The sequence below is a fragment of the Ovis canadensis genome, chromosome 1 (genome assembly GCF_042477335.2).
Source record: "Ovis canadensis isolate MfBH-ARS-UI-01 breed Bighorn chromosome 1, ARS-UI_OviCan_v2, whole genome shotgun sequence".
NCBI classification, from domain to species: domain Eukaryota; kingdom Metazoa; phylum Chordata; class Mammalia; order Artiodactyla; family Bovidae; genus Ovis; species Ovis canadensis.
The window spans coordinates 221,429,813-221,453,951 of NC_091245.1; the positions used below are offsets into that span (position 1 = coordinate 221,429,813).

Here is a 24,139-nt window from a genome sequence, read left to right on the forward strand (position 1 = left end):
ATGCATGGTCTTCTCGTTGCAGTGCAGCGGCTTCTCCTGCAGCAGAGCATGGGTTCTAGGGCACGTGGACTTGTAGCTGAAGCTCGTTGGCTTAGCTGACTTGCAGTATGTGGAGTCTTCCTGGCCCAGGGATTGAACCCACCTCCCCTGGGTTTAATATAAACTTAAAGTTGAATATAAACTTTGCAGGTTTTTGGGGGCAGGAATAAAATTAAAGTATACTAAGCACCTAATAATAAGTAATACCTCATCCTGTGGTATAGATTGGGATCTTTAAGAAAGACTGAGCTGGAGATTTGTTTGTAGGAAATTTATTCGGGAGCGTTCTTGGAAACAATACCTTTGGTAGTGAAGGAGGTATGACTGGAGAGGGGAGAGAGAGGTGGCACTATGATACAGTTACAATGAAGATCTCAACCCACTTTGTGGAATTCTTTGAAGCTGAGATGGCCTTTAGAATTATCCCAAATTGTGTCAAGGTGCTGGTCCTTTGTGCTGAGCATCAACCAGTCATTGGAGGAGGGCTGATCCTGGAAATGGAGCATAGTCTTGGATAAGGTGACTCCTTTCATCTGAGGGCAATTTCCAGTAGGTGACAGACTGAATGATTAATACTGAAGCAGGAAAATATGCATAGCATACCCCAGCATCCATAGAGATAGGATGGCTTAGCCCCACTCTTGGCATAGCTCAGATCCACTTTCTAGGAGAAGCTCCTTCATGATCCTGATAGACATATTTACCTGGAGAAACTTAAAAGAAAAATGTTAACAAGACAGCTAACACGATAGCAGTTAGCCATAGCTGCTACTGCTGTAGCTGCTATTGAAGCTGCAACAGATATTCATTGTCTGCCTTCTCTATCACGGATTTTAAATTTCCCTTGGTTAGCTCATATGCTAGTCGAGGTGACTTACCTTCTGGGGATAACCCAGACTCTCATCTCTCAGAGGTCTGATCTCAAGGTCACCATGCCTTTCTCGGTCTGTGCTGCTTCACTTCTCCATTCACTGTCAGTATTGGTGAGGAAGTATCAAGAAACACTGAGGTACATCACATGCGTACCAAACACATTCTTTCTTGCCTCCTCTGAGTAGTGGCAAATCTCCCTTCCTTGATAATCAAGGCTAATCATCCCTGCTAGCATAGTCATCTCTTTCCTTGCTGTAGGTCTCTTAACAAAGTGACTTAAAGTTTAATATAATGTTCCCCACTGAAAGCATTTCCTTCTGGGAATCAACATCTCTAAACAGGCAAGTAGGGGAAGTACAAATTCCTCAAGTCAATGGGGATTATGGTAGTGGCACCACTCATTTATACTTCCTGGGTCCTGGATTCAGGTACTCTGTGGATTGAATGTATAATTTCTTAGCTGGCCCCTTCACTATACTCTTCCATTATTCTGTCAGGCCAGTTAAGTGGTGCAGCATGAGATATGCCCAATGGATTCAATGGTCTTGTGCCCAGCACCACACTTCCTTTGCTGTAGAGGATTCCTTAGTCTTATGGAGTGTTGTATTGTTAGTATTCCTGTATTAATAGTGAAAGTCTGCACACCCTCTGCTAATGGTGCTAGTTGAAGCCCTCAAGCAAAAAAAGGCAAATCTATACTAAGAATACATGTGGAATATAGGTAGAAGTGGTCCAATATTATCATCAGCTTCTCCAAAATTGTTCTACTTGAAGAAGTACCATATAGAGGACTCAGTGATGACTGTTTCAGGCATTTGGCAGTGGCGGTAGCTAGATCAGCTTCAGTGAAGGAGAGCTAGCTTGTGCTTTAGATCCAGTGCAAAATTTCCATTCCCATGAGATTATCCTATTCTTACATGTATTGTGCAAGAATGGGGGCTTCCAATGACAGGAAGGGTGATGTCAACTATTGAGTAATTTTTTCTATTTTGTTATTTAAGGCCTCTTCTCTGGCAACTGCTGTCATGTGAGAGACATTATGTGATACAAAGATCTTCATATTTCATGACCACTCATATTAAGCCATCCATATGGATCAGAAGATCCCCTAGAGAAGGAAATGGCAATCCACTCAGTATTGTTGCCAGGATAAGCCTATGGACAGAAGAGCCTGATGGGTTACAGAGCATGGGGTCACAATGGCTGAGCAACTGAGCACGTATACATGCCTTTTCCCTAAACTTCGCTACCCCTCACCTGCCAATCCTTTCTCTATCAGGATTCAGAATAACCAATTCAATTAATTACAAGGCTGTATACATTCTAACTGAACTAATCATTTTATCCAAAGTGGGTGGCCTGGGGAACAAAATAACTGAATTTAAAGCCAAAAGCTCTTCCTGTTAGGAAAATTCCCTTTGTTGGCCTGTATAAAGTTTGAGTTAATCCATCCAAGAATCCACCTGATGGGAAGCACTGACAAATCCAAGACCACTGCATATCAAAGATCTTCAGTGACTGGCTCATCTCTGAATCTTCTTTGGGTTTATTTCTAACCTGGAATGCATGTGTCTCACCAAGATCTCCAATATACTTGCCACTCTGGGTCATTCTGTCTAATTAACATGACAGTATCAAGATATTGGGCCAAACTGATTTTCTGCAGAATATCTATGTGATGTAGGTTTTTGGATGATCCTTTGACAGGGAGTGAAAGAACCTCGAGGACAAGATAAGACATATAGGCAATTGTCTGTCTCAAGTGATTGTGAATTGTTCCTGATCTTCCATTCTGCTACAATTAGAAAAGAATGCACTTAACCCAATCAGTGACCATATTCAGTCATCTGAGTCTTTATTAATCTGCTCTAACAAAGTTACTATACCAAGCATGGCAGCTACAAGAGGGGCTAGTACTTGGTTGAGAGTTTCAGTTCAGTTCAGTTCAGTCGCTCAGTCGTGTCTGACTCTTTGTGATCCCATGAATCACAGCACGCCAGGCCTCCCTGTCCATCACCATCTCCCGGAGTTCACTCAGACTAACATTTATCGAGTCAGTGATGCCATCCAGCCATCTCATCCACTGTCGTCCCCTTCTCCTCCTGCTCCCAATCCTTCCCAGCATCAGAGTCTTTTCCAGTGAGTCAACTCTTCACAGGAGGTGATCAAAGTACTGGAGTTTCAGCTTTAGCATCATTCCTTCCAAAGAAATCCCAGGGCTGATCTCCTTCAGAATGGACTGGTTGGATCTCCTTGCGGTCCAAGGGGCCCTCAAGAGTCTTCTCCAACACCACAGTTCAAAAGCATCAATTCTTCGGCGCTCAGCTTTCTTCACAGTCCAACTCTCATATCCATACATGACCACTGGATAAACCATAGCCTTGACTAGACGGACCTTTGTTGGCAAAGTAATGTCTCTGCTTCTGAATATGCTATCTAGGTTGGTCATAATTTCCTTCCAAGGAGTAAGCGTCTTTTAATTTCATGGCTGCAGTCACCATCTGCAGTGATCCCAGAGCCCCCCAAAATAAAGTCTGACACTGTTTCCCCATCAATGTGCCATGAAGTGATGGGACCAGATGCCAGGATCTTAGTTTTTTGAATGTTGAGCTTTAAGCCAACTTTTTCACTCTCCTCTTTCACTTTCATCAAGAGGCTTTTTGGTTCCTCTTCACTTTCTGCCATAAGGGTGGTGTCATCTGCATGTCTGAGGTTATTGATATTTCTCCCGGCAATCTTGATTCCAGCTTGTGCTTCTTCCAGCCTAGCATTTCTCATGATGTACTCTGCATATAAGTTAAATAAGCAAGGTGACAATATATAGCCTTGATGTACTCCTTTTCCTATTTGGAATCAGTCTGTTGTTCCATGTCCAGTTCTAACTGTTGCTCCTGGTTTGCATACTAGCTTCTCAAGAGGCAGGTCAGGTGGTCTGATATTCCCATCTCTTTCAGAATTTTCCGCAGTTTATTGTGATCCACACAGTCAAAGGCTTTGGCATAGTCAATAAAGCAGAAATAGATGTTTTTCTGGAGCTCTTTTGCTGTTTTGATGACCCAGCGGATGTTGGCAATTTGATCTGTGGTTCCTCTGCCTTTTCGAAAACCAGCTTGAACATCAGGAAGTTCACAGTTCGTGTACTGCTGAAGCCTGGCTTGGAGAATTTTGAGCATTACCTTACTAGCGCGTGAGATGAGTGCAATTGTGTGGTGGTTTGAGCATTCTTTGGCATTGCCTTTCTTTGGGATTGGAATGAAAACTGACCTTTTCCAGTCCTGTGGCCACTGCTGAGTTTTCCAAATTTGCTGGCATATTGAGTGCAGCACTTTCACAGCATCATCTTTCAGGATTGGTATTTTAATAGATTTTCAGGTTAAGATTTTAATAGTCTATTATTAATCCTCCAGGATCCATGCTTTGCCTTTTGCAGACCTGAGGTTCCACCATTCACTTGCAAAAGGTCTAAAGCAAGTATGTCAATAAATATTAGATGCTCTCTTACCTGCCTCACCAACATTGGTACTTACTATAATAACTGTTCCTACCTTGCTTCTATTATTATTTTGGCTCCTATTACCCATGTTGTTATCAGGAAGCACAGTTCCGTGGTCACTACCAGAGAGCATTTTAACAATTGCACCAGTACTACAAGTATCACTGAAGCTCTCTTTATCATCTTTGATGGAATCTTCAATGTTTACTGGTGATCTAGCACCAAAATTCTATTTGTGAGCCTGAGTAGGTAGATAATATCTCCTCTCTTTCTCTTTCTGCTAAATTTGACTATTTTTACCACCTCCTATTACTCTTTTCCAAGCCACCACTATATCCTATTATGGTCCATACTGGCCCAGCTCCCTCTCTACAGTCCTCTTTGGATCGGCTTCTCCTGGTTCACTCCTCTGTAGCTTAAATGTCACCTTAACAGACAAGTCATATGTGTTCATCTTATCTTAAAGGTCACTTCCAATTATTCACTATCACCTTATATTGTTACATTTCCGTTTATAGCACTATCACTATCTGACGTTATATTAGACATATATCTATTTATTTTCTATATGTTTATCTTCTAGATTGTACTCTGTGTAAGGACAGAGTTTATTTCATTCTTTATCTTTAGCGCCTAAAATTGTACCTAATATACAGTAGGCGTGAATACATATTTATCAAATGAATGAATGATTTCTTAGTGTTATTAGATATTGCATTGATGATCTCTGTTGGACATATATGTGAGTTCTAAGTGAACCAATGACAGAAGCCACAGATCTCTATTGAGCTCAGAATTGTCTTCTCTGAGTTAAATTTGGCTTCGATTTTTAAGATGAAAGGCAACATTCTGTTTTCTAAGTGGCCCAATTTCCTTTTGCATTGACATCCATTTTGGAGCCTCTATTGTGCTGTGAACTTTGCTCTTACAGAGTCTATTGTTTGCCTTGCACCAACAAAGAATCCCTTGGAATTAAAACAAAAGGTATTAAAAGAGATACCATATCAATTTTTTTCCCCTTTTTTCTTTTCTACTCTTGGCATCTAGATTCTCACATATCCCCATGACCAATCTGATCCGGGGACTATTAGGAATCTTGTTCTTTCCATAATCTCTCTGCTATCTTGCTGGGTGTTAGAGGGAGCAAAAAGGGGCAGGGTCACTAAAATTAACTTATTTTTTGTAAATCTTTTGGAATCTTAGCCTTTTGTTACTTTGAAATATTTAAGTTATCCAAGTTCAAATAATATTTACATAATTTATTTAGACATAAATCTATGAATTGCAAATCTACCAAAGAAGTTACATCTATCTGTGTTTCAATATTTATTTAAAGTCTTTTTCTTATATCTCTATGCAACATCTAGAGGATTCCCTAGGAGATTAATGGATAGGAGAGAAAATACTAATGTTTTGTAGGTTAACTTCAGAAATATTTAAGTTTTCAAATATCGACCAAGTCTGGGTGAATACCTCGCTATTTTAATTTTTTAAAAATATTTTTGTGTATCTTATTAACAGTGCTATTCTACTAGAATATAAACTCCCTAAGGGCATGGATTAATTTCTATTTTTTTCGCCCTGCTTTCCTAAAATATCTGGAATAGTTCCTAGCATATATTAGGTACTTGAAATAAGAATTTCTTGAAAGAATTAAAATCTGGTATTTTTCCTGCTTGTCTGAAATTTCTTTATTCCAAAGCTTATTTATACCAAACAATAACCCACATAAAATTTTTATTGCTTTCCTTCTGTGTGGAGAAATAACAATACCTTTTAAAATATACTTTTGATTTCATAAGTTTTCACAAAGTGTCTTGCTTTTTCTAATTATGTTTATAGGTTTTTAAGATGTGTCAAATTTTCATCATCTCTGGAAATGCAATCAGATATTGCAGGCAGTGAGGTCAAGCTTCCTAGAAATAATAAATAATTTCACATCTTCAGAATACCTGGTATTAGACCTAGATCTCTCCAATGATTCATTTTCTCCACAATATTTATTGAGTTATATTTTATGTAAACCATGGACCTCACTGGACATTAGGAGGTGTTCCCATTGATTTTATACTCTGGTGGGAAAGACACACACTGAACTAAAGAATTCAACTGGGTTGAAATGTGCAAGAATGATAGCTGTGTGCCATGGGAGCAAACATTCACGGGGGCGGGGGGGGGGTACCTCTCTGAAGACATGATACTTAATTTGAGATGTAAAGGCTCAGTTGAAGTTAACTAACCTAAAGATAGAACCAAGTGTTCCGGTACAGGATGTCACAAGTTTAAAAGTATTGAGGTGATAGGAAACTTGGTAAATTTTCATTTTTGAAAGTGAAATGTATGGTCGAAGCACTGAGAGCAAGGAGCAAAGTATATGATGAGGCCAGAGAGGCTGGCAAGACCCAGACTATGTGGATTCTTAAAGGATATTTGATTTTTTTTTTTAATTTTTAGTTTTTTATTTTTTAAATTTTAAAATCTTTAATTCTTACATGCGTTCCCAAACATGAACCCCCCTCCCACCTCCCTCCCCAGAACATCTTTCTGGGTCATCCCCATGCACCAGCCCCAAGCATGCTGCATCCTGCGTCAGACATAGACTGGCGATTCAATTCACATGATAGTATACATGTTAGAATGTCATTCTCCCAAATCATCCCACCCTCTCCCTCTCCCTCTGAGTCCAAAAGTCCGTTATACACATCTGTGTCTCTTTCCCCGTCTTGCATACAGGGTCGTCATTGCCATGATTTTGAAATTAGTCTGATAAGTCTTGTTTTAAACATGATGACATGCTAGAACTGGTTGGAAAATTTGCTTTAGCTGCAATGTGGAAATGAGCTGAAATCATCTTGGAATGCAAATTGGACATTTGAAATATTTCAAATGAGAGACAATGGTGACCTTGACTAAGGTGATGTTAATAGTGGACATAATAGTGGACTAAGGTAAAGAACATGCCTGCAGTGCAGGGGACCCGAGTTTGATCCTTGGGTCAGGAAGATACCCTGTAGAAGGCAATGGCAACCCACTCCAGTATTCTTGCCTGGGAAATTCCATTGAAAGAGGAGCCTCATAGTTTACAGCATGGTCCATGGAGTCCCAAAGAGTTGGACAAGACTGAGCAACTAACACTTACATTTTCACTTTCAAGATGATTTTAATGCCAAGGATGATTGTTTAGTCTCTGCTCCCCTTCCAGAAGGAGAGAACTCACTATCATGTTCTAGATGACTAGAACAGTTCTAATGACTGTCTCTCCCTTATACTCTTCTAAAAGAATCTGCCCCTTGTCCCAGCACTGAATCATCTGTGGGAAACTGGACTCAAAAGAATCCAACAAAACCTTGTTGGAAGAATTTGAACCATAAAACCTAGAAATGGAAGAAAGATGCTGTTGGGTTCTAGAATGCTAAGGAAAATGGCGATGATAATAGAGTTGTTGCTACAGCAAATCAGAGCCACACGCAAGTTGAAACTGTGGAAGCACAGAAACCAGGAATTTCTGAGGATCAATTCATTCTGCAGAGAGAAGAATGTAGCAGGTTTAAGAGAAAAAGAGAAAGATGAGTCTGTGTGATTCTCAAGAGGAAGAGACAGGGAGAGGAGATTTCTAGGAAGCTTGACCGCACTGCCTGCAGTTGCATTCTGTAAGTGTCTCCTTATTCTTTTTTTTTTTCCCTCTCAATAATCTATTTAAAAATTATTCTAGAGTAATATTTTGTTAGGAGTTTCCCAAGTGGCTCAGTAGTAAGGAATCTGCCCACCAATGCAGGAGACATAGGAAAGGTAGGTTTGATCTCTGGGTCAGGAAGATGCCCTGGAGGAGGAAATGGCAAACACATTCTGGCATTCTTGCCTGAAAAATCCCATGGACAGAGGAGCCCTGTGGGTTACAGTCCACATGGTTGAAAAGAGTCAAACACGACTGAATGGCTGAGAACAAGATTTTGTTAATTGCAGTCATTTGATACTTGTCTCAGATATTTTCATAAAGAAGATTTTCATTTTTAACAGATCCATTGGATAGTTTTTTCTATACATAGAGCTGCATCTTTCTTTCTATAACATGGAGTTCTTGGGAACCATGCTGAATAAGTATAATTCCTCCTGCTATAACCCTGTCCACTGAAGATCACGAGGGTGTCTCATCTGAAAGATTTCTCACCATAAAACATCCATAGTTCCTTTCATTGTCTTAACGTGATTTGATTCTCAGACCTCTCTCCTATTCTGCTTATTTAACTAATATGCAGAGTACATCATGAGAAACGCTGGGCTGGATAAAGCACAAGCTGGGAATCAAGATTACTGGGAGAAATATCAATAACTTCAGATATGCAGATAACACTACCCTTATGGCAGAACGTGAAGAAGAACTAAAGAGCCTCTTGATGCAAGTGAAAGAGTGAAAAAGTTGGCTTAAAGCTCAACATTCAGAAAACTAAGATCATGGCATCTGGTCCCATCACTTCATGGCAAATAGACGGAGAAACAGTGGAAACAGTGGCAGACTTTACTTTTGGGGCTCCAAAACACTGCAGATGGTGGCTGCAGCCACGAAATTAATAGACGCCTGCTCCTTGGAAGAAAAGCTATGACCAACCTAGATAGCGTGTTAAGTAACAGAGACATTACTTTGCCACAAAGGTCCATCTAGTCAAGGCTATGGTTTTTCCAGTGGTCATGTATGGATGTGAGAGTTGGACTATAAAGAAAGCTGAGCACCGAAGAACTGATGCTTTTGAACTGTGGTGTTGGAAAATACTCTTGAGAGTCCCTTGGACTGCAAAGAGATCCAACCAGTCCATCCTAAAGGAGATCAGTCCTGAATGTTCATTGGAAGGACTGATGCTGAAGCTGAAACTCCAATACTTTGGCCACCTGATGTGAAGAGCTAACTCATTTGAAAAGACCCTGATGTTGGGAAAGATTGAAGGCGGGAAGCGAAGGGGACAACAGATGATGAGATGGTTGGGTGGCATCACTGACTCAATGGACATGAGTTTGAGTAAGCTCCAGGAGTTGGTAATGGCCAGGGAGGCCTGGCATGCTGCAGTTCATGGGGTCACAAAGAGTCAGACATGACTGAGCGACTGAACTGAACTGAACTCCTATTCTGTCATGCTTATCTGAATACCTTATGATTTGTCAATCATTTTAGAATATGGAGTCCAGAATTAAATGAAAGCCTTTGTGTATCATTTATTTGACAAGCTCAGAGTAGCATTAGACTATCACAATCCACTGTAACTTTGCAGTTAACTAAAAGCTCCTTTCAGAAAATGTCTGTATCTGAGATTTTTTAAAACATAAATAAACATCTAGAAAAAATACTGAAAAAAACAATTCCTTTGGATTAAGGCACTGTCAACTGATCACCTGAAAAAGCTTTCTACAACATTAAATTGTCACCAGCTCCTCAAGCCTTAGCTTATATTCTTTCCAATGGGTCAGTTGATAGTTCCCTGTTGAAATGAATTGTAAAACATACAGACTGAGAGAGAAAAGGGGAGTTCTGAGCCAGAATCCAGGCAACACTTCATGGAAGTTGGAAGTTGGGTGGGGACTAAGCTTCTAAGTCAATGAGAACACTAGGTGGATTGGGTGGATATGAAAGAGGGATCAACCTAAGTAAGGACAACAAATAAGAGGTGGAAAGATTTAGAAGCATTTCAGTTCTAGGTAGCAATTCTCTGCTAAACAAGGCACTCTCCAAGGCTTTCTTGAGATAGCTGCTTTTTCTAAAAGTCTGGAGACAGGTGAGTAAAGGGTATGCAATTTCTGTACTTTGGTCATGGGGGATTGCCCATAACCAATGAGAATGATAAAGGTAACAAAACTGTTCATAGTGTCAGTGACTGGATGTAGCTATATTGGTCTCTACAGCCAGGCCTCACAAACTGGTATACAGCTCTCAATGTATCAGATTAGATGATAGGTTAATATCTGACTCTACTGATCCTTATGGAGGAGAGTCAATGACCGATTGTTAAATTTCATTTTCTTTGTATTTGTGGGTGTGTCCATGGGGGAAACAGGCAAGTTTTGTGAGAAGGCTTTTTCCATAGTTACAGATGACTCCAGGGGCAATGCCAGGAATAGACACCGTTTTTCATACATACTTCAATTTCCAGCCCTGCCGAGCCCTCCCAATTGCAAACTGATCTGCTGTGCACTGGCAGTCTGTCCGTGTGCACTAAGGGACATGCAAGCATGCTGCACTTTCTGCAATGAGGTATTATAGTGTCTGCATCTGACAAAGGTTGTCTCAGCAGTAGTAGGGCTGCCAGTCTGTGGCTGAAGCTAAAGAAGGCAGGGTTTCTCACTATCTTTCTGGGTTAGATATGCTCATGTGGATAAGTGCTTTGTCAGAATAAGTGATGAAAGTAAAATTTCTTATACCTTCTCAGATCTGTCTTGGAGACACTCTCTGTAGCTGAAGGTTTCATTTAGCTTTCATAAGGTTACAATGCTTAATCTCAGTAGGGTTATCAGTTCTGTCATGTATTATAAACCCTCCAATCAAGGCAGTGGGAAACAGTGTCTCTATTTAATACCCGGAGAAATGGTGGAAGTCAGCGATTGATACCAACACAATGATGGGAAAAAGTGTCCAGAGGTGCTACTCACATAATCTCATTTTACAACGTCTTGAAAATTCAATAGAAAGGACTCCACTAACAATACCATTACACACCACTGATTATTGTTCTCAAATGTTCCTAAAGCTCTGAAAGCATAACCTAACAATAAAAATGTGCTATAAATACATCCCAACAATGTACTTAACTCTATTTTCTCTTTTAAAAACAAAAGCACGCAGTGTTAGTCACAAGTCATATAATTTCACTTAAGTAATTTCTTGACTAAAAGTGTATTATCATTTCTTAAACATTGTATAAATATAAATAAATAAGCTATTCCTTGACTCTGGAAAGTGTTTCCTAATAATTTAGGAAAAAGTGGGGCATGTTGCACCTTGGGTTAACTACTTAACATGTGATCTTTTTTGCAAGACACATCTTGTTTGTCATGAGCTCTATGTTATTTGCAAAGGTGTTTGGGAAAAAAAATAAAAATTTCCTTGCAAAGAAAGCACAAAACTTAAGTTTTCAAATTTCCTGCTATAAATGTGTCAGTGATTCTTGTTTTTATCTTTTGCCATTAAAACTTTTTGAATAAGTGTGTTTTTCAAAAGGGTTAAAATTGTAGGAAGTTACTGCTATATCCTGTCTAAAAAAACAAACAAACAGCTAAGAAACATACATCCAAAGTATGCTCCAGTTCTTGAAAAAAGATTTTAAACTAGTTTAGAAAAATATATTTCTTGTTTCCTGTTTGTGCTTACACCATGGAATGAGGGAACACAAATCTACATTATTGAGAAAAAAAGGTCATTATTTCCCTAAGAATATTATATTATATTATTTTGTAATAGAAGGAACTTATAAATAAACATTTCTTTTACAAATAAGTATTTTTGAATTGATAACTTACTAAAATATGTAACAATGTTAATTTTTTACTTTAACAAGTTTCAATTTAAATTATTTTAATACTATTGACAACATAGAAAAGTAAAGTTAAAACTATACTTAAGATGATTTTCAAAACCACTGGACTAGTCTGTATGCTTTAAAAAATTCATATTTATATCCACACTCATTTTTAAAGTGACATGGAATTCCTTAAAATTTGTTAACTTTAAAGTGCAATACAAATTAAAATTTATCAGTAATTTTAAAATGAAATCTACATATATTATTTTAATAATTCCTGAGATATTTAATAGTATTATGTTGTATTAATTTGTTAGGAATTATTAAATATGGTATACTATTAAAGTATTACTGGAATATTAAAATTTTAAAGATATTACTAGAATATTTTTTTCATAGTTTGACTATCAAGACAAACTTCCAAAACCTGTTTTTTATTAAAAATCTGCAATATTGCTACCTTAAAATTCTTTTGAAATGATCATTTTAGGCTATATTCTTAAATGGCCATTTTATGTATTCAATCAGATTTGTTTACCGTTTTTATAAACAACATTTATTGGGGAATACAAGAAGCACCAGAAGAGAAAGCTTTCACTCCCTCAAACATAGTAAAATGATCAAACGTTTGGAATAGAGGCAAATTATAAAAATGTGTCTTAACTGAGACGCTTTGCCCTAAGGAACCAAGCATTTGCGTTTGATGATTCTTCCATAAACCTGAGTTTATTTTAAAAAATTGATCCTTTTAATGTAAGAAAGTTGATGGAGAAAGAATTCCACTTACAAGTTTTTCCACTAGACACTATAAAACGCCATCATAGCACCTTGCATTTTTGGCATCTGCAGTTGAACTGCAGAGTTCAACTGCAGATGCCAGATCTTATTTTGAAAAATGGTGTTGTGTCTATAGGATGCAAATGATCTGGATGAAAGTTCAAATCAAATAGAAAAACCTACTTGGTCCTAGATGCTCTATTTGAGTTGAGCAGTGAGACGCCAAAACTTCAATAGAACATAAGGAAAAGAGAGGGAAGAAGGGAAAAGGCAAGAGGAAAAGGAGAAAACAAACAAAGCTAGATTTGAAGACAGATTCCATTACAGACTTCTTAGTGCTGTTGCACCCATATGACGTTGCCATTCCTCCAAATTCAAGGATGGCTGGTCTTTGTATGGAAAGGTACCCTGTCTGTGATCACCCTCATGGCAATAATCTGACAGTTAGTTGATTAATTAAAAAATTTTTCCTTTAGATAGCAAGTGTTTAATCCTTTTTCTTTGCTGATGAAATTGACTACCATATATCAAAAACAATACTTCTCTGAACTAGCTGTTTGGATGTTTTTTTAAAAAGATACTAGAATAAAATGTTTTTAACTTGAAAAATATGGGTAGGAAAGCTTTTGAGAGCTCAGTCATCCTTGATGACTCATAATTTGATAAAAGCTAGAGACTTTTCTGCTTCCAGATACAATTGTCATAATGCAAAATTATTCTTTTTTGTTTTCCATTATGTTTGTAGTTTCTGTACCTACATAAACTCTCATTTTACATTCGTTTATAGTAAAACTCTAACGAACGATGTGTTCATTTTGTTGAACAACAAAGTCAATCTGGAAAGTAAAAGCACCTATGGAGAATCTTTTTACATAAATAGGGGGCTCCTGTGGAACTCAGTCTTACAGATTCTTCATCTTTCTAAGGACAATGGTTCAAAACCAGAGTTGAAATCAGCAGAAAAAGAGTTGCAAAGTCAGAAATTCTAAATAATTCATGGATATGCATGGAAATAATGTTTCAAAACTGGAGTCAGGAGCAGCCGCTGGGGGAAATTTTTTTTTTAAAGAATCACAGTCAACAACAGTCATATTATTTCAGGTTAGCTCACACCATTGTGTGCATTTACAATGCAACGTTTGTATGCTTCCATTGGTTTGGGAAAGAAAATTTAGAAGTCTCAAAACACACAAACAGCAAATATAAAGAATCCTTTCTAGTTCTTGCAGACAGTATGACTCAGTAGTAAGAAACACCATTCTACTTGTAGAGTATACATGAAAACATGATTCAATACTTTTAAAAGTAAATCCAAACTGTGAGTCTTAAGCCGGAGAGTCCCTCATTCATAAAATAGTGCAAGATTAAGACAAGTTATTGTTTTCTGTTATTTCCCTTTGTTTATTTCACAAATGCCCCTCAATACTTACATAGGTTTAGGATAAAGTTCACTGGAGATGCTTGACAAATGAATAATCACTCATTATCCAGGTAGGTCATTTATCATTCTAAAACTGAACAATGGCATAGAAGCAAATTATTTGTTTTTCCTAATCTCTAGGTTAGAAATGTGAATGCAGTAACAGAAAAAGGAAAGTAATCCAAATTGTTTGAGAATAAATATTCAAGTAAAATAGGATATTCTTCAAAATCTCATTTGGGAAAGTGGTAACTGATAACTATTTAAATGGGACCATTCCTCCTCAATTCATTTAAATTGATTTTTACTTCAGCTCCCTTTTCATGGTAAGAATTGTTGTTGTAGCTCCCTGGGCTGACATAAAGATAATACTTACTAACACATTTATGGGATTTGGATATTAGATGAATCTAAATTACCCTGATGTCTCAAATAGAATAATGAACTGTATTATTCATTATTTAGGAAATAACTCAGTAATATCATAACCATATATTCTGAAAATTAACTTTTATATTAATATTTTTAAGTTACTTATCCTAAATGTTTTCCTTGAGTAATGGTGATGTTGACCCTGTAATTATTTGGGAAAAAGCATATTGTTCACCTTTAGTATGCAGGAAATAACTAGCTTCTTATTTCATATAACTCAGTGAAAATTTCCAAATTTATAAGTCAATTTTTCTTCCTACCAGAGTGTATGTTTAACCTTGTTAAGCCTGAGGCTTTAAACAGTATATTTTGAGTGTTTTTAAAGATACTGAACAGACTAAAATAATTTATATTATAGAATGCTGAATGAAATCTTTATAAATACTAGTTATCTCTAAGCAAGGTTTAGATTTCTTAACTCATATCATTAGTTAACAATCAAATATTGGCTTTATTTTGTTCTGGATCTATGATCATGCAGAATTTGAGTCAGAAGTAGCTCTTTAAATGCACACCTAAAGCTGCAGTTTTCTTTCTTTTCCTTTTAATTACTAAAGGTATTGTTTCCTGCTTTTTCTTGTTATTTGTTCTGATACCCAAAAGGAACCTCTGTGCAGTGCATTCATGTCTGTGACTCCCCTTAATCAGCTGTCCCATAATAGTACAGTTTAAAACAACGCCAACCCCCGCTGCCCCATGCAAGTTGTAGTTCACTTTAAAACCATCATACACCATGTGGCTTGGCAGTCAGAACGTGGTGAGCTGGGGGATATGGAATTTGATCCTGATTTCACTGAGCACTTTGCTTTTCCATCTTGACCATTTTGTTATTGACTGTATCTGTTAGCCTATTTGGATAAAATGAGTGGGACACAAATGCACTACCTTTACATCGCTCTCCTTTTTAAAAAAAAACACCAGGTCCAGACTGTCTGAAGTCCTAGCGATTTTCCCTCAGCTCTCTCTATGGCAGTTTATTAAGAAAGGGTGACATGAATGGGCTCCAGAGATGCTGGTTCTCATATGTTTATTCTACGAGAAAACTCACTTCCATTTGCACAGAGCTCAGAAAGAGCAAGGAGGTTCAGTCCCCTTAACTAGCTTTCATGTCTCTGCAGCCACTACTCTGTGCCCTCTGTGGTGAGGCCTCAGGCAGGCTCAGAGAGAAAGTATGCTGTGATCAAATGGAGATGGCAACTCTTGGTTTTGCAAAAAGTAAAAAGTCCACCATCCAGATGAAGCTGCAAAGATCACAAATGACCAATCATGCTTTGCCAAAAATCAGAAAGTGATTTTGAGTTATTTATATGCTAACTTAATCTCTGCCTTGGTATGAGAAAAAGAAATATGTAAAAATAGACAATGTAAAAATACATATATAAATTTTAAAAATGAATGTTAATTTTTCTATTCACACTTCAAAAAAAAAAAGGTTGTCAACTGGTGATGACCTTAGCTTGGACTCAGTTCTGCAGGGAGCATGTTTTGAGACTACAGGTGTCTATAAACAGAAGAGTGAGGGTAGGGTGGCATACTATAAAAATGGTTACTCCATCAAAACTTAGGTTTCAAAAGGAACATCTATTTTGTCTAAAACAAATGTGAAATCATCTAAATATTCTAAAGCTAATTAGGATTGGCCATTTTATTCTGTGATATTGAAGACTTCCCTGACTTTATTTTTTTTCTAGTTAGGATTCATATGGGGCAACAATCGATTGTCTTGGTCTGAACTTTGGTCTCTTTTCTTCCCTAAGGTAAGGAAGAAATAATTCAAATATGCTGATTATATTTAATGGTTAGATAGCTTTCCATTCCAGGTCTGATTAGCCTTAAACTGTTGTATTTCTTTTTCCTTAAGGCGTAGCTAATGAATAGTCATTATAAGTTTTAAAAATTATTATATCTGTCTTCCACTTGTGTTCTGAAGCAAAAAAAAAAAAAAAAGAAAGGCCATTCTTTCCCACCACGGAAGATGTAAATTTTGAAGTGTATTTTTATAAAGTCTCTCACAAGTCTATGGCTACTATTTCTCATCAATAATGTATGTACAGATACAACAACCCACAAATGTGTCTGATTATTGGGCCATCAATTTCACTTTTACCAACTAAAGTAGTTTGACTTTATTATTTACATGATTCTTAAAATATGCAGGCCACCGACCACACAAATAAACATGTGCTTTTAGATCGGTAGAAAGCCTGGTGTTTATGAACAGGGTTCTTTGTATTTTTAACAATATCTGGCACATTTAAGCAAAACTCTGTACTGAAACATGGAGCCTGGATAATTGTGTGCCTCATGATCTGTGCTGGGCAGGGGCCCCAACCTCTGCTCTTTAAGCAGACAGGAGTACAAAAATCTGTTATTGCAGTTTGACGTTTTCTTTGCATGATTAGGTCAGTTGGTAAATCTCCACTTTGCAGTTCTTAGAAGCCCAGATTTCCTGTTACAAAGCAATGTGGTTCTGATTACAGCCTTACTGAAGTCCAGACATGGTACCTATGCTCGGCTAGCAGCTCTACTTCTCATTTTCCATGTTAGCACCAGCAGCTTATTGACCCTACCTTCCTCTTCTTAGCTTGCAATGGTTGGGGAGATTGGAAATCCAAGGGGTCATCTTTAGGAAGGTGAACACAGAGTGAATATTATTTATATCATCAGTTCTGGTAAAAATGCTCTTTTAAGTTTGAGAAGAAAATCAAAATGAATCAAACACAAAGAGAAACTGATTTTCTAGTGCAGAGTTCTGGTTTCATCTGCTTTAATTCTGTCACCACCAAGTTCATTTGGTGAGATCATTATTATTATATTTCAAAGGAACACTGTCAAAGACTTCTAGGTGTACCATAAGAAGTCCTAATATTACATGGCGAATCTGGTCCATGGCACCATCTTTTTATTACAAGGATGAATTATACAGCTTCTTATATAAATCAATGTAAGCTTCTTTATATGCCTGTATAAACCTGAAAGCTCACTGATAAAGCTTCCTAACTTGTCTCCTTCTTTTCATTCGTGCTCTCCTATAATCCATTCCTCATAGAGGAGTCTGAATTTTCTTTAAAAAATGAATACAGGTAAGATCTTTTCTTTTTCCTGTTAAAATCCTCCAGTGACTTTTTGTTACATGCTGATCAACATCCCAACTCCTTTTTGTGACATCAAAAAGTTGTCATAATCTAGGCTGTATCATTTTCCTGACTTCAGTTACTACTACTTTCTCTTTGGGCACTGTATTTTATTCACAATGACTTTATTCCTGGTTCTAACTTGAAGACTTTCAACTGGTTGTTCCCTCTTTTTGAAATACTCTTTTTCTGTCTCATCACAGTACTGATTTCTCAGCCATCCTTTGGATCTCAACTTACTCATCATGTCACCAACTCAAACAACTCTTCTCAGAGCCACCTTATCTAAAGAACAGCTACTATGGAGAACAGTTTGGAGATTCCTTTAAAAACTAAAAATTAAACTGCTGCTGGTGCTAAGGTGCTTCAGTCGTGTCCGACTCTGTGTGACCCCATAGACGGCAGCCCACCAGGCTCCCCCCATCCCTGGGATTCTCCAGGCAAGAATTAGCAATCCCATTATTGGGCATATACCCTGAGAAAACCATAATTCAAAGAGACACATATACCACAATGTTCATTGCAGCACTATTTACGATAGCTAGAATATGGAAGCAAACTAGATGCCTATTGACAGATGAATGGATAAAGAAGCTGTGGTACATTTATACAATAGAATATTACTCAACCATTAAAAAGAACGAATGTGAGTCAGTTTCAATGAGATGGATGAACCTAGAGCCTGTTCTACAGAATCAAGTGAGTCAGAAAAAGAATAGAATATGCCATAAATTAATGCACATGTATGAAATCTAGAAAACTGGTATTAATGAACTTATTTTCAGGGCGAGAATACAGAGGCAGATATAGAGAATGGGCTTGTAGACACAAGGGAAGGAGAGGATGGGATGAATTGAGAGAGTAGCATTGACACGTATACAAACTACCATGAGTACAATGGCTAGCAAGTGGGAAGCTGCTGTGTAACACAGGGAGGGAGCCCAGATTGGCATCCTGTGATGACCTAGAGGGCTGGGATGGGGGGGAGGGTAGGGTGTAAGGGGGGGCAGGAGGGTGGGGATATACATACATATGCACTTACGGCTGTTGCACAGTAGCAACCAACACAACGTGGTAACACAATCATTCTCCAATTTAAAAAAAAACAATAACTAAAAAAAAAAGAACGCTCCTAGGGTTTCTCCTTTAACTACCTTATCTCTTTCAGGATACTCATTATTCTCTAGTATTTTCTAATTGTTCCATTGGCTTATGTGTTTATTTTTTGGTCTCCTTATACAGTAATATGTGCTTCCTGAAAAGGGGGACTTTATCTTATTTTTGGTGGGTCATTGCCTGGTCTGGAATAGTCACTGGATGTTCTTTTTTGTTGGGTGGATGGTTGAATGACAAAATCATTGAATTTATTAATAGTTAAGCCCACTAGCCGGAAAAAGCCCAGGACTGGTCTTAATCTACTACAGCTACGTGAGGGCCCATTAATTTTCATTCCCTAGATTCTACAGTTACCTTAACTCTTGCCAGAGCCCTACATTCATTTAGTTTCTATTAGTACCTAGAGGGAGAATCCAACACAGGCTAGGCACTTCATGAATGATAGTACAATTGGAATCTGATATTTTATTTTAATTAAGTTGAGCAACCTCATACTTGCTGTATAACATATTGCTGCTGCTAGGTCGCCTCAGTCATGTCTGACTCTGTGCGACCCCATAGACGGCAGCACATCAGGCTCCCCTGTCCCTGGGATTCTCCAGGCAAGAACACTGGAGTGGGTTGCCATTTCCTTCTCCAATGCATGAAAGTGAAAAGTGAAAATGAAGACGCTCAGTCATATCCGACTCTTAGTGACCCCATGGACTGCAGCCTACCAGGCTCCTCCGTCCATGGGATTTTCCAGGCAAGAGTACTGGAGTGGGTTGCCATTGCCTTCTCTGGTATAACATATTAACTCTACTAAAAAAGCCAAGTTTCAAAAAAAATTGAGTGATAACATTCCCCCTATTTTAATGTCAGTGAAGTATCTTGTCATGGTCTCCAACATGTAAAGGCTAAGCAAGCTGAGAGAGAAAAAGACTAGTTGGAGTTTTTATGGGAACATTTTTCAAAGAGGTTTTGTATTTCTATATTACTGTATCTGCTCACATAGAATTTCTTTAAGGAAGTAGCCTTACATCCCCTTTTCCAGAAAAGATTAATGTTAGATGACTCACCCTAACTTGGTGAGCTGATAGGAAAGGAAGTACCCATGTTCTAATCCCTGACCCCACCCACCAGCCCTTCCCTTCATCTCCTATGTCTCTGCCTTGCTGCCCATTCACTGTTGAATGTCTTTGCTCTGTTGGTTCCCTTCAGATTTGTTTTAAAGTTCAAACTTATTTTCTTGTTTTTAACATATTGTTTAAAAGCATGCATAAACAAAAAGCCTGGGTGTGGAAAGAGAACAGTGTTCAGGGAATAGGAAAGAAAACGGGTAGGGAGAGACTGGTAAGAGTCAGCAGATCCTCCAAAGTTCAAAAAACCTCTTTACCCAAGAGGGTAATGGTCAGGGCATGGTGAAGTAATTCCTTTTCAAAGGTAGCCAGAAGGGAGACTGGAAATGACTAGTGCATTTACTCATCATTGATGGCAAAGCTGTCTGCATTGTGTAGCCCAGACTTCAATGTCCTGCTGCTAAGTCATCCCATGAACCACAGAGTGGAGGGTATTTAAAAGCACTGGCTATTGACACACGTTGATTGGCAGCTAGAGACATTTTCAGATGTGATGGATAAAACAGACGCACTTACTTTCTTTTCTGATTTTACATCGCCATGATACATTCTTTAGATTTTTCTAAGAAGGAGAAAATACATTTTTAAGAGGGGTGGAGTTGTAACTGACCAAGGAGGGTGACAACAAAACCTGTTCTGATTTTGTAAACGGAAACCATAAAGTACAACAAGCGGGCAGTTATCTCAGGGTGATTCAGACCATTGGTTCTAAGTTGAGGAGGGGGACTCTGAACGGGCCCACTGGGCTTTGCCTTGTACCCACCCTTACAGCCCAACTCTCAATTTCTGCAAGTAAAGGCCGGGAGAAAATTATAAAACTTTGAAAGGCATCTCAGACTTTCTTGTGTTTCTCTCTTTTTTTTTTTTTTCAATCTGGAAGAGTTCAGGGGGAGGGTAGAAGGAAAATGAGCTTCAAATGGTTAAGGAAACATGTCCGGAGGAAAAAGTGAGCAATTAGGAAAAAAGACCCCCTTCATGTTAAAAAAAAAAAAAAAGCAAAATTGTGGTTCCTAAAGAGTATAGGGTGATCCTCCTTCTTCCACTACACCATTCAGCCTCACAGGCTATACTGAGCCTCTTCGAGCCTGTGTGCCATCTTAAATTGAGGCTAATACTTATCTTGCAGCTTGTCATGAGGTCTAATCTAGTACTAGGTTCATAGCGGGTAGTCAGTAGTTGATAATTTTAGAAATCAAAAGATAATTTAAACTGGGAGGAAAATGAAGAACTGCCAGTGGTTTATAGTAGGAAACCTAGTCTTCCTTTCCAAATCTGCAGAAAGTGGAAAGTTATCCTTTTATCAGAGATCTTCAGCTACATAGAAGCCAAATTCAGTAAAATCCCTTTCAAAAGATATTCCATTATCTTAATTATAGGTTGAATATGGATTTCAAAATCAATGAGAATGTGATCATTTAGAATATCCAGAAAAAGATGAAATAGGTTGCATGTCAGGTCACTGACATGGGGTAAGGAAGATTGTGTATTTATAAATTTTATAAGTAACATGTAATTGATTTAAAACAAACAGAAATGCAGACTCTATAAGAATGTCTATGGGAAAAAGACAGAAATCTGAGCCATTACCCACAGATAATTGTTATTTGGTGTATATCATCCAGACATTCTTCTATGTAGTCATTCACAATTACTTCTTATGTGAAATCATGCCCTGCTATTTTCAATCTTATTTTAAAATATAACAATGGTTTTCAATATTAATAAACATGTATATGCAGTATTTTTAATGATTTGCAAAGTAGTCTTTTTGTGTGGGTATACCTTAATTTATTTAATCAATTCTCCTTCTGAGACAATTTAAGTTTTTATTTTCCCAATTCTTTTTACTATTACACTCTATGCTTGTGTTGGCTTGAATGTTTCTATAGACTCAATTCCTTTCAGCCGAATTGCTAGGTTAGAGAAAATTCTTTTTTTTTTTTAAGTTTTTGATGTATGTTTCCCAAACTGCCCTCAGGAAAGTTGTTCCAACAAATGCCCCAGTGTGTATTAGTGGTTGTTCTCTCTTGCTAACACTGGACGTTACAATTCTTTTAAACCTGTGCTTATCTAATAATAGAAAGGTACCCCATTTTAATTTACATTCCTTTGTTTACTGTGAAGCATGGATCGTTGTTTACGGACTAGCTGAGAGTCTGCTTTTTGTGAATTGCCCATTCTTGTCCTTTGTCTATTCTTCTACTGGCTCTTAATCTTTTTCCGAGACTGATTCTTAACAACGTCTCGTATATTGGGGCTGTTGTTGGTCATTTTGCAAATTCTTAATTTTAAAATTTATTTTGTGTATTCACAGTATTCAAAATTCCAAGTAAAAAGTGGCAAAGTTTGTATGCGCAGAAAAGGACGGGGCACATACAGAAAAAGGGACAGGTCTTGTGCAAACATCCACCGTCTCCCTAGATATTATTAAAGTAGCAGCTAAATTACAACATGAGGAAACAGAATTACACATAAAAATACATTTCCTCATAGCTAATGTTTTAAAAGGATGACCATGTTCTAGAACAGGATGCTGGTATCTCCTTCTGAGGGACTTTGTAAATGAGTTACATACCTTTCTGTCAGGCTTGAATAATCCGAAGGGATGGGCTGGATGACTGCTCAAGAGGTCCCTTTGCCCAGAGTGATTACTGTCTTCTATTTCCACACATGAACTTGAGGTTCAGAAAAGCCCTAGCTCAAGGTTCTTTTCAATAAATTTCAGCAAATGCTATTTATATTGTCCTTCTTAAAGGGTCTTTAAAAATTAAGAAATTCTAAACTGTGTTTCTAAGCTTAAGAACGAATAGAAATAGGTCTGTCTTTCGAGTCTTCCTAATAGCAGAGCACATACACAGAAAGTGTGACCATGAGTCATCTTCGTAAGCTTTAATTTCTTACTGCTCTCTTGTGGCCATTCAAATGAACTGTCCAGATGCCTTTTTTTGAAAAACAAATCTTATAATATTAACAGGAAAACTTTATTCAACCAGAGTCAACACATTTAGTTTGTGTAGTAAATTCAGTGTCTCTAACATTTGAACATCAAGGCTAACAAAATCATTTTAAAAAATTTTTTATGAGGTACTTACAGCAGTGGGGTTGAATAGGAAAAAGGCTGTTTCTTCCGGTGGTTTTAGCAAAACTAGCCACATTGTTATGCATCTATGAAGTCATCAAAAGGCTGGAGTTTGAAATAGTTTTGGCCATTCTGATGGTAAAATAATGCTGTTCCCTTATTGGGATTTGGGGAATATCAGTAGGGTCTAAGATCACTCATCATAATATAAAACAGTTTCTTTTTAGGGAAAACCAATTCAAATACTGCCTATGCATTATAGCACAAACAAGATAAAACTTAGAAATAAAATCGTTCTGGTACATTTGGGTCATGTTATACTGCCCATGAGTGGATGGGACCTAGGAACTGAAATCTCAGCAGTCTTAGACGTCAGAATAGATTGAAATGCTTTATTCTCCCAAGCCTGAGTGTCAGTCATGCAAACTATAATGTTGTGTAACAAACTTCTTGTTCATTTGACTTCAGTTCCTGTGAACACATCTATTCAAAGTGTGAAGTGAAAATGTTAGGTGCTCAGTCATGTCCAATTCTTTGCAACCGCATGGACTATAACCTGCCAGGCTCCTAGGTCCATGGGATTCTTCAAGCAAGAATATTGAAGTGGATTGCCATTCCCTTCTCCAGAGGACCCTCCCTACCCAAGGATAGAACCTGGGTCTCCTCGATGACAGGCCGATTCTTTGCTGTCCGAGCTACAAGGAAGTCCTTTAATTAGCGTATATATGGGTGGGTTTTTTCCCCCCCCATTCATGGAGCTAATTCTTCCATAAAATGAAGTCAATGTGTTCCAGGCATTTAACTGTAGAGACAGAATTGAGCTCAGATTGTCCAGGGTTAAGTTACTCTATAAGATCTATATTGGAGCATCATTTCTATGCAGTTCTGGGGGTACAATCAGTTCAGTTCAGTTGCTCAGTTGTGTCCGACTGCTGCGATCCCGTGAATTGCAGCACGCCAGGCCTCCTTGTCCATCACCATCTCCCGGAGTTCACCCAAACTCATGTGCATTGAGTCGATGATGCCATCCAGCCATCTCATCCTTTGTCATCCCCTTCTCCTCCTGCCCCCAATCCCTCCTAGCATCAGGGTCTTTTCCAGTGAGTCAACTCTTCGCATGAGGTGGCCAAAGTATTGGAGTTTCAGCTTCAGCATC

The 24,139-nt window shown here is 38.0% G+C and overlaps 1 long non-coding RNA gene across 1 annotated transcript; it reads right to left on the bottom strand.

Annotated features, from left to right (window-relative positions):
* Positions 1–295: 295 nt before the first annotated feature.
* Positions 296–22,769, bottom strand: LOC138424249 (uncharacterized). Its single transcript, XR_011250712.1, has 3 exons — positions 22,480–22,769; positions 643–752; positions 296–530 (listed from the first exon to the last, which is right to left on the bottom strand). It is a non-coding gene; the product is annotated as an uncharacterized lncRNA (long non-coding RNA).
* Between the last annotated feature and the right edge of the window lie 1,370 nt (positions 22,770–24,139).